Genomic DNA, 12578 nt, shown 5'->3' with positions numbered 1-12578 from the left:
GGAACTGATAGGTGTCTGTGCTTAATTCAAATGTCACATCAAGCCTGACAGCAGGATGCACATTTCAGTTGTAAAGGAGACAGAATAAATGGAGTTCTAGGTAGAAATGCATGGGACTTGGGTGGGAGTGGGAAGAGGCTCACTGCTAGGACAACTGGACCACAGCATAAGTAATGAAAGCACTGCTCTTCCTCCAGCCTGTGCCAGATCCTTCATCCCATCTATTGTGTCTATTGGTGTTCTCTTTATATCTTGTCTTGCCCTATTTTATTTTATCTTATTTTATTTTTAAAAATGCCCTGATTAAAAAACAAAAACCAACCAAAAAAATATATATCAGTCACACTTTAATCAGGGAACATAAGACAGTTCTAGTCCAACCATGATTTCCCAAAATAAAATAGAAAAAAACCTTCTGTTCTGTCAGAGAGCAACTTCCAAACTGTTACTAACAGAAGACAAAGTCCATAAATCATTCCTAAATTACCTATCAGGCCACAGTTGGGTTTTTATCTACAAAATAAAGTAGGGCAAATATATAAGGTCTATAAAGTTTAAGGACATAGCATTTACTAGTGGTAATTAAAACCCAAGTACTCTAGAACAGGCACACTGTTACAGAGTGGACTCCAGACTGATGTAAATGGGCACAACTCCATTAGCTACGACGAGGCAAATCCCATTAACTTTAGCTGAAGATTTGTTCCTTACACATCTTATTTTGCTACCGAAAGACCAGGTTGCGCTTTCCTTACTTGCATTATATAATCCCAAATTGATTTCAGTGGGACTATTTGAAGAGCAAGGTATTACTCAGCTTGGGTAGGGATGGTTGTACTTGGCCTTCGGTGTGCAATAGATTTATTTTACACCTATAAAAACAGGCGTTTTCTTTACATACACTTTTTGAGAACTATAATATAAGTAGTTATAACGCTTCGCATCATTTGTCTTTCTCTTATTTTAATGGCAATAACAACAGATGGAAATAGTCCTAATTGAGGAATTAGCAGGTGCATGCCTTTCTCAGGCATTCACACTAACAAAGGGGTTAAGACAATGGAGTGATCCCTGTCCCTTCCCAGGACTCGTAGCGTGCCAATGTCAGATTTCTGAAGTCACACCACTCTGCCAGCTCTCCTCCTGTCAAGCATGTGGTGAGTGAAAAGTTAATTCAAGGATGGTGTTATGTACCCTTCATGAATTATGCATCTTAAACAAACTTACATGATCTGAAGCACTCGAGTGGAAGCCTTTTAGCTAGAAGCAGGCCGCTGGAGAGCTTAGCTACAGATCTCCAATGATGATTTAAAATAGCTCGCTGTACTACGCCTGCTCTTGCTCCCTCTTTGACTCAGTGGCCCATGCTTCGCTTCATTTGCTTGCTGCGGCTGCAATGGAGCTTCTGAAATCCCTGTAGGAAAGACCCATCTCAAAGCATCTTCAATGGTTAAAAAGGATGCGCTTCTTTCTGCTGGGGGCTTTGTCTTTTGATGGGCCTGGGGGGAGGTGCTGTCTTGGGTTGGTTTTGTTTTGAAAGAGGGAGAAGGAGAGACAGAAATTCTGCCAAGGTCACTGTTTTTTTTCCCTTTCATGAAAAGATAATGAATGTTGTTTTAATATTTGCTTTCAGTGAAAGCGAATCTTGCTGTGTCTTCATTGCAGCTATGAGTTAGTGGAAGAAATTCATAAGTCACTGTGTCACCTCATCAGCCTCTAACAACATTACCTGGCAGTAATTAATTGTTTCCTATTCAGAAGACACTGGTTAGGTGCAAAATATGGCATTTCTTTTCTGATCCTCTGATGATGGTAATCTGATGGGAAGATGGGCGGACTGCCTACTTGCGCACCACAGGCCATGTTTTTTCAGCACATGAAGTTCTGAAGTTAGTAGCTCCTACTAACTGAGGACTCTGTCTACCCAACCTTATCACGATCCTACACAACTTTAGGCAGTGGGAACTTTACTACCAATATCTTTGATGTCAGAGAAAGCCCATACCCATTAAACCCAAAGCAGCAGCATTATGGCTGTTGCCTCCAGAAGGAGCCTGAGATAGGCCGTGCATCCTTCTCACAGGTGTTGGTGTTAGATGGTGGAGATCTGGAAACAACTCGCGACCTGACCAATCCCACCTGGCCAACTCATCCTGCTCCTGGCCACTCAGTGCCTGATCCCTCTGCTATTTAAAGGCTGAAAAGGAAGGTGGCCCTCTTTTTCTCTGCTCTCAGGTGTCTTCTCTGGCCTGTTTTCTATGTCCGCTGATTGTGTCTTCTGACCCTAAGGAGGGTATCTACATTTTCATGTACGATGGAGCAAGGCACAAGTTTGGGAGATGGAAGTTCTAATGCAAGTAGTCAAATTTTATTATTTTTTTAGTGCTGCTTTGATTCAAGTTGCTTGTTCTCCCTTTGGGTTCCAGTTGTGGGCAATCAATAATCGTGCAGATGATTTGCTTGTGGGAACAACCTTGTTGGGGCCATGAGTGAGTGCCTACTGCAGGCTGGAGGTGTGAGCCTTCACAGAAATAACATTGCATGTGTATGGCAATGGTTGTGTTTTTCAAAGTAATTCTACTTTTGCATCAATACATTTGGGGAACCAGAACACAGCTCATTCCCTGCCTGTGCACAGGTTCCTTTTGTATCTTTAGGGTTTGTTTATCATTAAAAAATATTTTCACTTCAGGTAAAGATTTTTTTGAGTCAAATTTCCTGTAGATGCCCCACTGTGATGTGAACTGCTGTATTTATGGCATAATGAGCTTCCTTTGGCATTGCAGTTTTGACTGAAGGACATAGTGAACTTTTGGAAATGGTTGTAAGAAGTGTGCTGAGTAACTGAGGAAATGCATCCTTTCACCATCTTAACAGTATATCCAGCCTTTTTGCAAGTGGATTTCTGCAAATATAGCTTAATATAAATCTTCAACAGCTGGCACAGAAATGAGTGCCATGGAGAGAATTCAGGCTACCAGGATCTGGATGCACTACTTTCCTCTGTATTTTTAAAACAAGTCTGAGACAGAATCCAGCTATCTAAGCAAGCATTTAATTGCCAATGTGTCCTCAAGAGAAGAGCTAACTTTATTGAGTGCAAATGTTTAAAAAAAAAAAAAATCAGGAGAACAAAGGAGCTCAGTTTGACCCTGCAAGATCCCCCTTTAATCACTACTTTGATCAAGCTTTTCCCCATGGGGCTCCCTCAGCAGTGGAAAACATCCTCCCTGGCACGCAAGCAGGCTCCTTGCAGGCTGGAGCACAGCATCTGCCAGACACTCGGCATGGCTGTGTGCTCTTGGGGTCTCACGCTGCACCAGCTCTGCCCTTTGCTCATCCTTATTGCCACTTCTGCACTTGCTCATCCTCAGACAAGGATGTTAAATCTACAGAAATCTATATAAACCAAAACTTTGGTTAATGTGCTTGTAATTAAACTCTAGGGGCCTTCTAAAAATGGATTTTAAAAATCTGATTTTTCTTAAATGTAGTTGCAGTAAAAATCCAAATTAAGAATTTGAAAAGAAATAACTGTTTTTTTGTTGTTTTTGTTTTTTTAAGAAAAAAAGGACTTGCCAGTTTGCTGTCATTCTTTAAGGCTAATCTGCTACCCAAATTAGTGCATAACATGCTTATTAAGGAAGGGAGAGAGGAAGAAATGGCAATGTTGATCTCTCTAAGTGTGAATTGGCCCTACTTTCCCTCACTGTCTTCCCTGCTGCTTATAGTTGTTCTTTGACATTTTGCCTTGGAAGTCATTCATGTCTGCTTAGTGCTGGATGCTTATTAAAAGGTTAAAGTAATTTCTCTAGCTGTAGTTTGACCAAATTCTGCTTGGGGACTCCATGAGCCAGAGTGCAGCCAGGGCCCTTGGTGGGAATTTTGGCGCCGGGTGGGAGCCTCTGAAGCTGGTGGCTTTGAGACTAGAATTTGACCTTTTAGCTGAGCATGTTGCATTCATTCTTATTGCATCCTGCTCTTTTTCTAGAGGCAGTTAAGGTGACATTAGAAAGCCAACCTACAGCTAACTCATCACTGTAAATAAAGGGAAATTATAATTATATAATGAAATTAAGTCCCAGTCCCTAGTTGCCTGGCTAATCTCATGGAATAGAGTGGGTCTGTTCCTCCCATCTCCATTGGAAAAACATTGCAGACTTACTCTCAGTGTTGTCCAAGTGTTTATTTGGGGATTTTCTTTCAGATATGCTCTTGCAGTTTTGCATAGTAAATTTAAAGGAAAAAAAAATTTTAAAGACCAAAAAATTATCATTAACTGTCACAAAAAAATTCAAGAATCTTTTGAAGCATATGTAATGTTCCTGATCTAACTTGGAAGCATTTGGCCCAAAACATCTTTTATAACCAACTTGTTGAACTACATTAAATCTCTGAAAAGACAATCTTAGAAAGAATTAGACTGGGTTTAATTGGGCTTACCTTAGTGCTCTTTGGAAATAAAAATCAAATTATTGCTTTCTTAATCATTAACAACATATTTAAAAGAAGCTAAAAATTCAACAAGTTTGTTTTACACTGGTGTCTACTTTTAATTTGGATACATTGCTCTGGTTTGCTATGTAGGCAAGGTAAATTTGGCATAAATCAAATGTTCTATGTTTTCAGGATTGACCAAGACAAAAGCACAGCTGACCTGATTAAGTGTTGGCTTCTGCATGGAGCAGGAGGTTACTCTATAGATGACTTCTAAAAATTCTTCTCTATCAACATTTCTGATGTGCACCCACGTAACTGAGAGCACTGTGCTAATTCTCCTAACTGGCCAACTTATTTTTTGAGCTGAATTTCTACAATAGAGGCTCTTACATACTTAAATGGAAGTACTACATTTTTCAAGCTTCCAGATAATTTTGTAAAAATATTGATATGGAAAACAGATGTTTATGTGGGCAAAGTGGCATTCTATCATACAATGATAATCTCAGCTAAGTTTTTAAAGCTCTGAACTTTGTTTGAAGTTCAAGCAAACTTAAACTGTCAGAATAAATTTACTTTATGTGTAGGGATAATAGTAAGGCCTTTGCTTTGTTCAGCACATACAAAGAAAACTGGAAAATATATTGATATGAAGTTTAAAATGCTCTGGGGATGATCCAGAGTCCATTTAAATCAATAGGAAAAACTCACAAAAATCTGTTTCTTAGAGGGTTTGGATTTACAAGAACCCTTAGGGAAGAATTTTCAGTAGCACTTGTGTTGCTGAATTACATGGGCACTTTATAAATCTCACCCTTTATCTCCAGTAAAGCTTATGAATGTGCCCTGCTGGGCTTGATTTGCTTGGACTGGCAGAGTTTTATGTGGCTCTTTCAGACAAGCATTCACCAGGAGAGGGGCTGAGCCTTTTCTTGCATTTCACGTGGTCTCCTGAAAGGTGATGTCTTTTAGTTTCTGCTCAGCCAGACTGCCTTCATATCCTCCATCTCAAACTTCTGTTTCTTCAGACCAAAATCAGTCAGTAAAATGATTCAAATTATTTGAGTTAAGAACCTGGTTGTTATTCACATGAACACGGATGTCCATTGGTGGCAGCCCAGCCCAACTTTCATCTGTTCAGACACCCCACACTGCCCTCCTAAATCTCCCCTCAAACTCACTTGTGCCACAGGACTCACTAGTTAAATGTGAAATTAGTTTGGTCACAAAGATGCACGGAGTCATTAGTCTTCCACTGAAACATTTCATTTGATCTTGAGGAAGGTAACTAGATTGACTTTCAGGTCTTTAATCCTTTGTGTAAAATGCTTTGAGGTCAAGTGTCAGATATTGGTTAGGATCAAAAAGAATAAGGAAATATTTTTAAGTGATAGATGACATTATTCCTTTTTGTGCTCCAGTGCCTTTGCAGCTGGCTGCAATAACTAGTTTGGGACCACACAAAAATCTGTACTTTTAATAGTCTTCCCAACAGGCTTCATTTATTCCTGCCAGGGTATGCAAGCACCCATTTTTAGATGCATTGAGCCAATTGTCTTTTTTTTAATTGCATCAGTAATATTTTATATGTGCTGAAGTGGTATTAAAATTTAAATTTTCAGCAAGCTAATCATTTATTCTTTACCTGGCAGACAGAGAGTCTCCCACGCATAAGACTTAGACCAAGAAGAGTGAGAAATGGAGTATTGGATGTACTTTAAGACTAAAGCACCTTCTGCAGTCCTGGAGGGTGAAGAACAGACACTTTGATACAGTCATTGTGGTTTATTGATCCTATTAACATTATCTTGTGGTAAATCAATGCTAGAGTTTCAGTCTTGCAGGAGACATGTAAATGAGAAGATGAAAAAACGTGCCAAGGGAAATGGTTTCCTGATGGGAAGAGAGATGAGCAGAAACAATGGGATCAAGGCATGTGTAGAGCAAAGAGAGAACGGAGTGTGGGACCTTGCCAAAAGTCATCCTCGGTGTTCGATGTGGTCCTCTGAAAGTCTCTTCACTAGCTGGGACGTGGCCTTCAGAGGCACTACGTGCTGCCAGCTCCTGTTGCTTGGACAAACCCTGGACCAGGTGGTCCCTTCTTGTCTCAGATCCTACACAAAGATCTGTAAGTGTTTTTTTCTACTTTGGTACCTCTGCACACTTATTTTGTGAACCAGGCTGTGCTGGCACCTGTGGCTCTGGATTTGGGGTAGTCTTAGCTTGGATTTGATAGCAAGAGAAGAAGAGAGACTGTGCAACCTGCTCGCATGGGTTGGATGTGAGCTCTGCAACCGGAATGTGCTGCTCACATCCCTGTCCTGTGTCTCTGGTGAGTGCCACAGACCATAGGGAAAACCCAAAGGTGTTGAATAGGAGAGACAGCAAAAGGAAAGGAAAATCTTAGGAAAACCGTACAATCCTTTTGAAGTGCTTTAAGGAATTTTTAGAATCAGATTTTCAAGTAACTGAAGCCAGCTGTAAGGCACTCACTCACATCACAGCATTAGTCTAGAATTAAATAGTTTGCACTCTTCCCTATTGCAATTACTTTTTTTATTTTTTCAACCTGACCAGCTCTTTGAAAAGAGCATGAATTTGTGAGTCATTTGGCTGAAGCAAATTGCATTTTCAAATGATGTGCTCAAGAAGTGAAACCCAGCTCAATGCATAAGTTTCTCTGGATGTTGAAATCTGCGGGTAGCTCTGATACCCTTCACCTTGTCATTGCTGCATCAGGGCAGCATCTCTCACAGATATGGATGAAGCCTCAGGTCTGCAGGCAGTGCTGCACCCAAGCTGACGGAGCCAAAATAAATCTGTTCTGCTATAGCTGGGTCTGAGCACAGTAAAATATCGGTGTCCTCTAGATTCCTTTGGGGAGAGAGGTGGTTTCTATCAAGGTTTCAGGCTTTCTGTTCTCACACTAAGATGTCCACCTTTGTAACAATGTGTTCTTAATGATCAATTAGCAAGTTTCCAAGCTACAATCCACATTACAGAATGACAAGCTTCTCATGAGACCATCTTCCCCCTCTACGGCATTTAAATTAGTGTGGCTTCATTTGCTGGGCAGCTTGATCAGAGGAACTGGCTGTGCATGAATGAATGTATAGCTACAATGTTTTTTTAAAGTTCATTTGATCTGTAAAATCTAAATTTACCTAGTCCCCTGTTCTATTCATTCAGCCAGCTTATTAACGACAGGTAAAATAAAATTTTGGGAAAATATTTCAGTCAGGGTGTGTAAGTTATGCATAAAGTCCTGGTCTTCCCAAAAGCCCTCTGGTCAGTATTTAAAAACCGGGGCCACGTTAGACTTTTCTGGGATGTTGCAGCACTTGGTGTACTGGGTTTAATGCTGATAATGAGCTTGTTTTTTAATTTACCTTTTGTCAGCCCCTTTGACCTGGGCCAGGGATTCCCAGCACCTTTCAGGGTGCTCATGGCTCTGGAGCAAACCTTGCTCACTTTGTTCTCTGAAACTGTGCTGAGGGAGGACGAGTCCATAGATGTATCTGTATGTTACAGCATCTTTCCAATAACAAAAACTGTAGTTCAAAAATATCCACAATGACTAAACAAATAGATCAGGACTCATTAATAACTGCAGACTCCATTGCCAGTTTAACACGAGGAGCAATTTAATTGGTACCTAGACTGCTTTGTGTAGCCTTGTTAATGTAATTGAGTAATGCATATTGATTTTTCATGGGGCTCAAATCTTTTTTCTTCATCTCGTATAAGAAAGCCTGTTAAGGAATTATTAATCACACTATAATTGCTTTAAGATCTATGCTCTAATTAAAACCATAAATTCTTTATTACATCTTTATTTTAATTAGACATCCAGAAAGACAATAATTTTTACAAGAAAACTCGTACAATAAAATTATCCCACTTAGCAATGCTTCAAAGAACCTGTGCTTAGGACACACAGACTCCAGTAGGACTTCCTAAATTAAGACATGCGTGATTCTAGTCATAATCAAAATTAAAGATGTCCTCTGAATGTAATTAAATAACTTTACAATAGAAAGATTTTCTCTGTGCAACAAAACTGCGTTCATCCACAGGAGTAAGACTTTACTTTCTCTTCCTGTTTTTCTTTTGTCTTTTAAAAATCTGGGATTGAAGAAGCATGTTCTGAAATTTTAAGAGTCCAATCAAAGGTTTAAATATAATCCTACTGTAATGAAAATAAGCTTATTATCATAACCACCTTCTGATATTTTCTTTTGGGTGTCTTTCTTCCTGCTGTGATAAGTACTTTCCACCAGCTAGGAGGAATTAAAAATAAGCATATTTCTTCATCTATGTCAAAGGACCTGATATTTCTCTCATTTAACCTATTGGGAAATTAGGTCCTGGAGAACAGAGTCTAGCCTTTAGTTTGTGGGAGTTATTTTTATTTTTGCAAACTGTGAGCCCCATGGGTCTCTTACTAGAATACATCTGAAGATGCTCTAAAAGCATACAGTAAACTTCATTTCTTGAAGACAGAAATTCTTTCTGTAATGTGAAATGGCATCATGGTTTGAAATGTAAACTAACCAAAGGTTTGCTTGGGTTTAAGTCCAGAAGTTTATCAAAAGGTCAATGATTAGCTGACTCAGAGTGAAACTTTGCTTAGTATTTAAGCAAAATTGAGAGTTCTCCTTATCCCTGTTCAGGATAAAATGTCTCCACTTGCTCAAAATATTCATGGAGGAATCCTCATATGTTCCCTGCTGAGGTCAGTATGTGCCAGAAATGTTTATCATGGTTCTGCAATCTGTTTTGTGAGTAGTGCTTTGTTTATGGTGATAACCTCACTACAGCCAGGGATAGCCTCATCACCCCAGACTAAACCAAACATAGTTTTACCTGTATTTATTTTGTGGGACAAATGTACCCGTTCATTCCTACTTGCAAAGCAGATTTCAAGTTGTGGCTGTGTGCAAAGCACTAGCTACAAACTTCACAGATATGCTTGTAACAGAAATGAATCCCTGTATCCCATTCTCCACAAAGAATTTGCCACATGTCTCCTTTCAAATCTCAGGATCATTCAGAGTGTTAGTTTACTATTTGGGCTGGCAAGGTCTGATTGAAAGCCAACTCCTAGCCAAGCAGTGGATAAAAGGTAAAAAGCTAGGTCTATCGGCCACTAACTCCTCCGCTCATTGCTGAAGGAAGCCAGTGCACAGCCAGCATGTTGCTTAGACACAGCACTTGTCAGATAATGTCTTAATTGCCACTTGATGTTCATTCAAAATAGGTGAAATAAGGTGTTGCTGGAGGGCTCATTAAAGTGGCAATTAGATTTGCATCCCTGGCTCAGCTGCACCCCTTACCTGTGCTGAGCAGTGACTGTTCATCCAAGTGGTGCCACAAAGGTAGCCAGGAGCTGCAGCCCCAAGCTGCTCTGATGCAGGCTGGGGCACAGAGAGGGACTTACAAACACCCTGGCACTTTTTCTCTTCTGCTGTTTTTTTTTTTTACCTGGCACTTTTTTTTTCCCCCATTATCTTTTATGGTTCTGTTCTTCCTTGGCGCTTGCCCCTGTTTAACCTCCATTTATCGAAGGACTCGACTGATGGTTTAGCATCTCCAAAGCATGCTAGCTGCTGACACAGTACATGAGCTCATGCTTAACATGCCCCACATTCAAACCATTGCTTTCACCTGGGACCTGAAGCCAAACCCACCAGTCTGGTGCAAGTCATGGTGGAGAGCCTTTTCATTGGTTTCAGTGGGCTTAGAATTGGGATAATTTGGCACAAAGGAAGAAATGAGAGTATTAGCTAAGTGTGAATGGAAATGTTTGAAAAATGTGGACATATTCCCCAGAACAGGCTGCCTTGGCAGTGTGTGGCGGTTGGTCAGGAGGATGATAGCACCGGCTTTCATCTATGGGATAATGAAGTTACGGGGGTGGGGGGTTACTGGAAAAGCAGTGCTTGAGATGCAGAGAGCTGCCTGCCACAGACAGATTAGCAAACAGATCAAACAGCATTGCCAGCCGTGCACTCCTCTGCCTCAAATGTTTCACTTATTCGGCAGTCTTTGTGAAGTTTTCAAGATGTATCTGCCCTGGCTCCCACTTTAGAGAGAGGGAACAAGATGGGTTTTTTTTCAGACTCGAGTTCTGAGGCTTTACTTTCCTGATGTGTCTTTGCTTAGTCTGAAAACAACTCAGCAGGTCTTCTGAGGGAATTAAGCAAACAGACTACAAGGCTGGGAGCATGTTTCGAATACATGAGCTGAGCAGCTGAAGCAGGGAGTGAAGGGATGTGCATCAGCAAGAGCTCAGTTTAAGCTATCTGTCCTGTGAGGGAGGGCTCTGAGTTTCTGGTTTTGCTATTGCTACAGAGGTGAGTTGAAATACAGCACAATGACATTACTCATAGCTTGGCTGATCCTCTCAGATGTGATCTAGCTTCAGTGATACTGCTTGGAATATCGCAATTTATGAACCTGGGTTTGCTGTAATTTTTCCCCCCAAAAAATGGACAAAGAAGGCTGGGCTTTACCTTGGAAATAGCTAACAAGCTCAACCAGAAGCAAACCAAAACTCTGCCTGATGTCAGCAGGTTTTTGGAAAGCTGGTCTGCAGAGCCCAAATGCATGCCTGCGAGGTGTGTTGCTGACTTGTCTCGGATGGCAGCAGAGGGTCCTCCCTCTGGGATGGTGTGGAGAGGCATTTGCTCACAGAAGAGCTGCGTCTACTACATTACTTCACCAAAATCCATTTTGGTATTTCATATGTAGGCATGGAGAGTCAGGCTGGATGCCAAGAAACCTGGATTTTTCTACAGTATGGGGCTTCAAGTAGCATAAGTGACCTCAGACTCCCTTCTGAGGTGTTTTGAAAGCTGTTTTGATGGAAAATACTGGTTATCAACAATTATAGGTATATTACAGGTTATTACATAAAGAATAGTTGATTTGTAGAGGCTAGAGTACAGTGAATTGCTTAGATGAATTAATGTCAGCAGTCCCCCTGAAAAGTATCCTCAAACACAAATCTTTTAGACACCTATCAAGAGAGCAGATGTCTTTTTGATCTTCATGCTACTCAAATAGAAGTAAAAACAATAAATAAATAGGCGGCTTATTACTTAGGATGCTACATTATTTAGCCTGTCAATACATTTCAGCAATAAATCAAAAGGGATTTTTCACATCTCTGGCTTTTGAGCTTCACTTAAGATGTACTATTCATTTCATGGGAGTCCCTGGGTGAATATCATACTCAAAGATTCAATACCCATTTCTTTAAGAATCAAACAATGTGCATTAAGCAATTATTTACTCAGATGATTTGTATGTATTTTGTATCCCTAAGTCACTGATCTTATGATTAAATGGAGATAGAATCTACTTTTTTTCCTTTTGAGAAGTAAATAACCTTTTTTTTTTTTTTACTATTAGAAATGCCAGGAAACAGGTATTCTCAGTTTCTCGCAATTGTGACAAGGAGGGAGATATCACATGAAACTATTGAGCAGAAATGTAAAAAATAAATAACGTAATGCATAATGAAATTGTGGAACTCATAGCCGCGGGATGCCGTGGAACCAAGGGAATAAAAGGCAAGGAGAAATTAATTGAAGAAAAGTCCATTGGAGACCATTAAATGAACCTCTAGCCTGCAGACTTCTGGCATCTGGGGATATCGCCTAATTCAAGGCCAAGCAGTCAGTGTAAGAAATAGCACATCTATTACTGGCCGCTGGAGATAGGATGCTAGTCTACAATGGGTCTTGCTCTGACTTATGTTACCTGATTTTAAATGGTACGGGGTATGAATGAGAAACAATAAATGATGATGTGTATGCAACTATTTACCCTGTAGACTATTCCTTTGCTTAGAGCAATGTGCTCACTTAGAAACCTTCCCCCAGCACATGCTGCTGAAAGCAAGCACCAGTGCAAAGACTTCTGTTTCCAAAAAGCTTTCTCCTTTGCTTTGTTTCTTGGCTTCCAAACTCCTGACCCAGCACATGTACCAAAACTCTTCCTTCCTCCTGTTTTCTTCAAGCAGGAGCTGACTTATTTTCTCATTATAGCTGAGTAAGCCTACAGGGACGTGAAGAGCAAACTCGCCTGTATTTCTTGGGCACTATGACAGAGCTGCAGGAAGAATAGACGGA

General features: G+C 40.4%; 1 long non-coding RNA gene across 2 annotated transcripts; it reads left to right on the top strand.

Moving 5' to 3' along the window:
- Nucleotides 1–1123: 1123 nt before the first annotated feature.
- LOC310879985 lies at nucleotides 1124–12124 on the top strand. Of its 2 annotated transcripts, XR_014571301.1 has the most exons (3): nucleotides 1258–2353; nucleotides 6093–6568; nucleotides 11857–12124. It is a non-coding gene; the product is annotated as an uncharacterized lncRNA (long non-coding RNA). The 2 variants fall into 2 exon arrangements; XR_014571302.1 differs by lacking the exon at nucleotides 11857–12124 and having other exon boundaries at nucleotides 1124–2353; nucleotides 6093–8612.
- The last annotated feature ends 454 nt before the right edge of the window (nucleotides 12125–12578 follow it).

The sequence above is a fragment of the Anser anser genome (genome assembly GCF_964211835.1).
Source record: "Anser anser genome assembly, chromosome: 12".
NCBI classification, from domain to species: Eukaryota; Metazoa; Chordata; class Aves; order Anseriformes; family Anatidae; genus Anser; species Anser anser.
The sequence above is the reverse complement of the archived record's forward strand: the minus strand, read 5'-3'. Positions and strand labels throughout refer to the sequence as shown.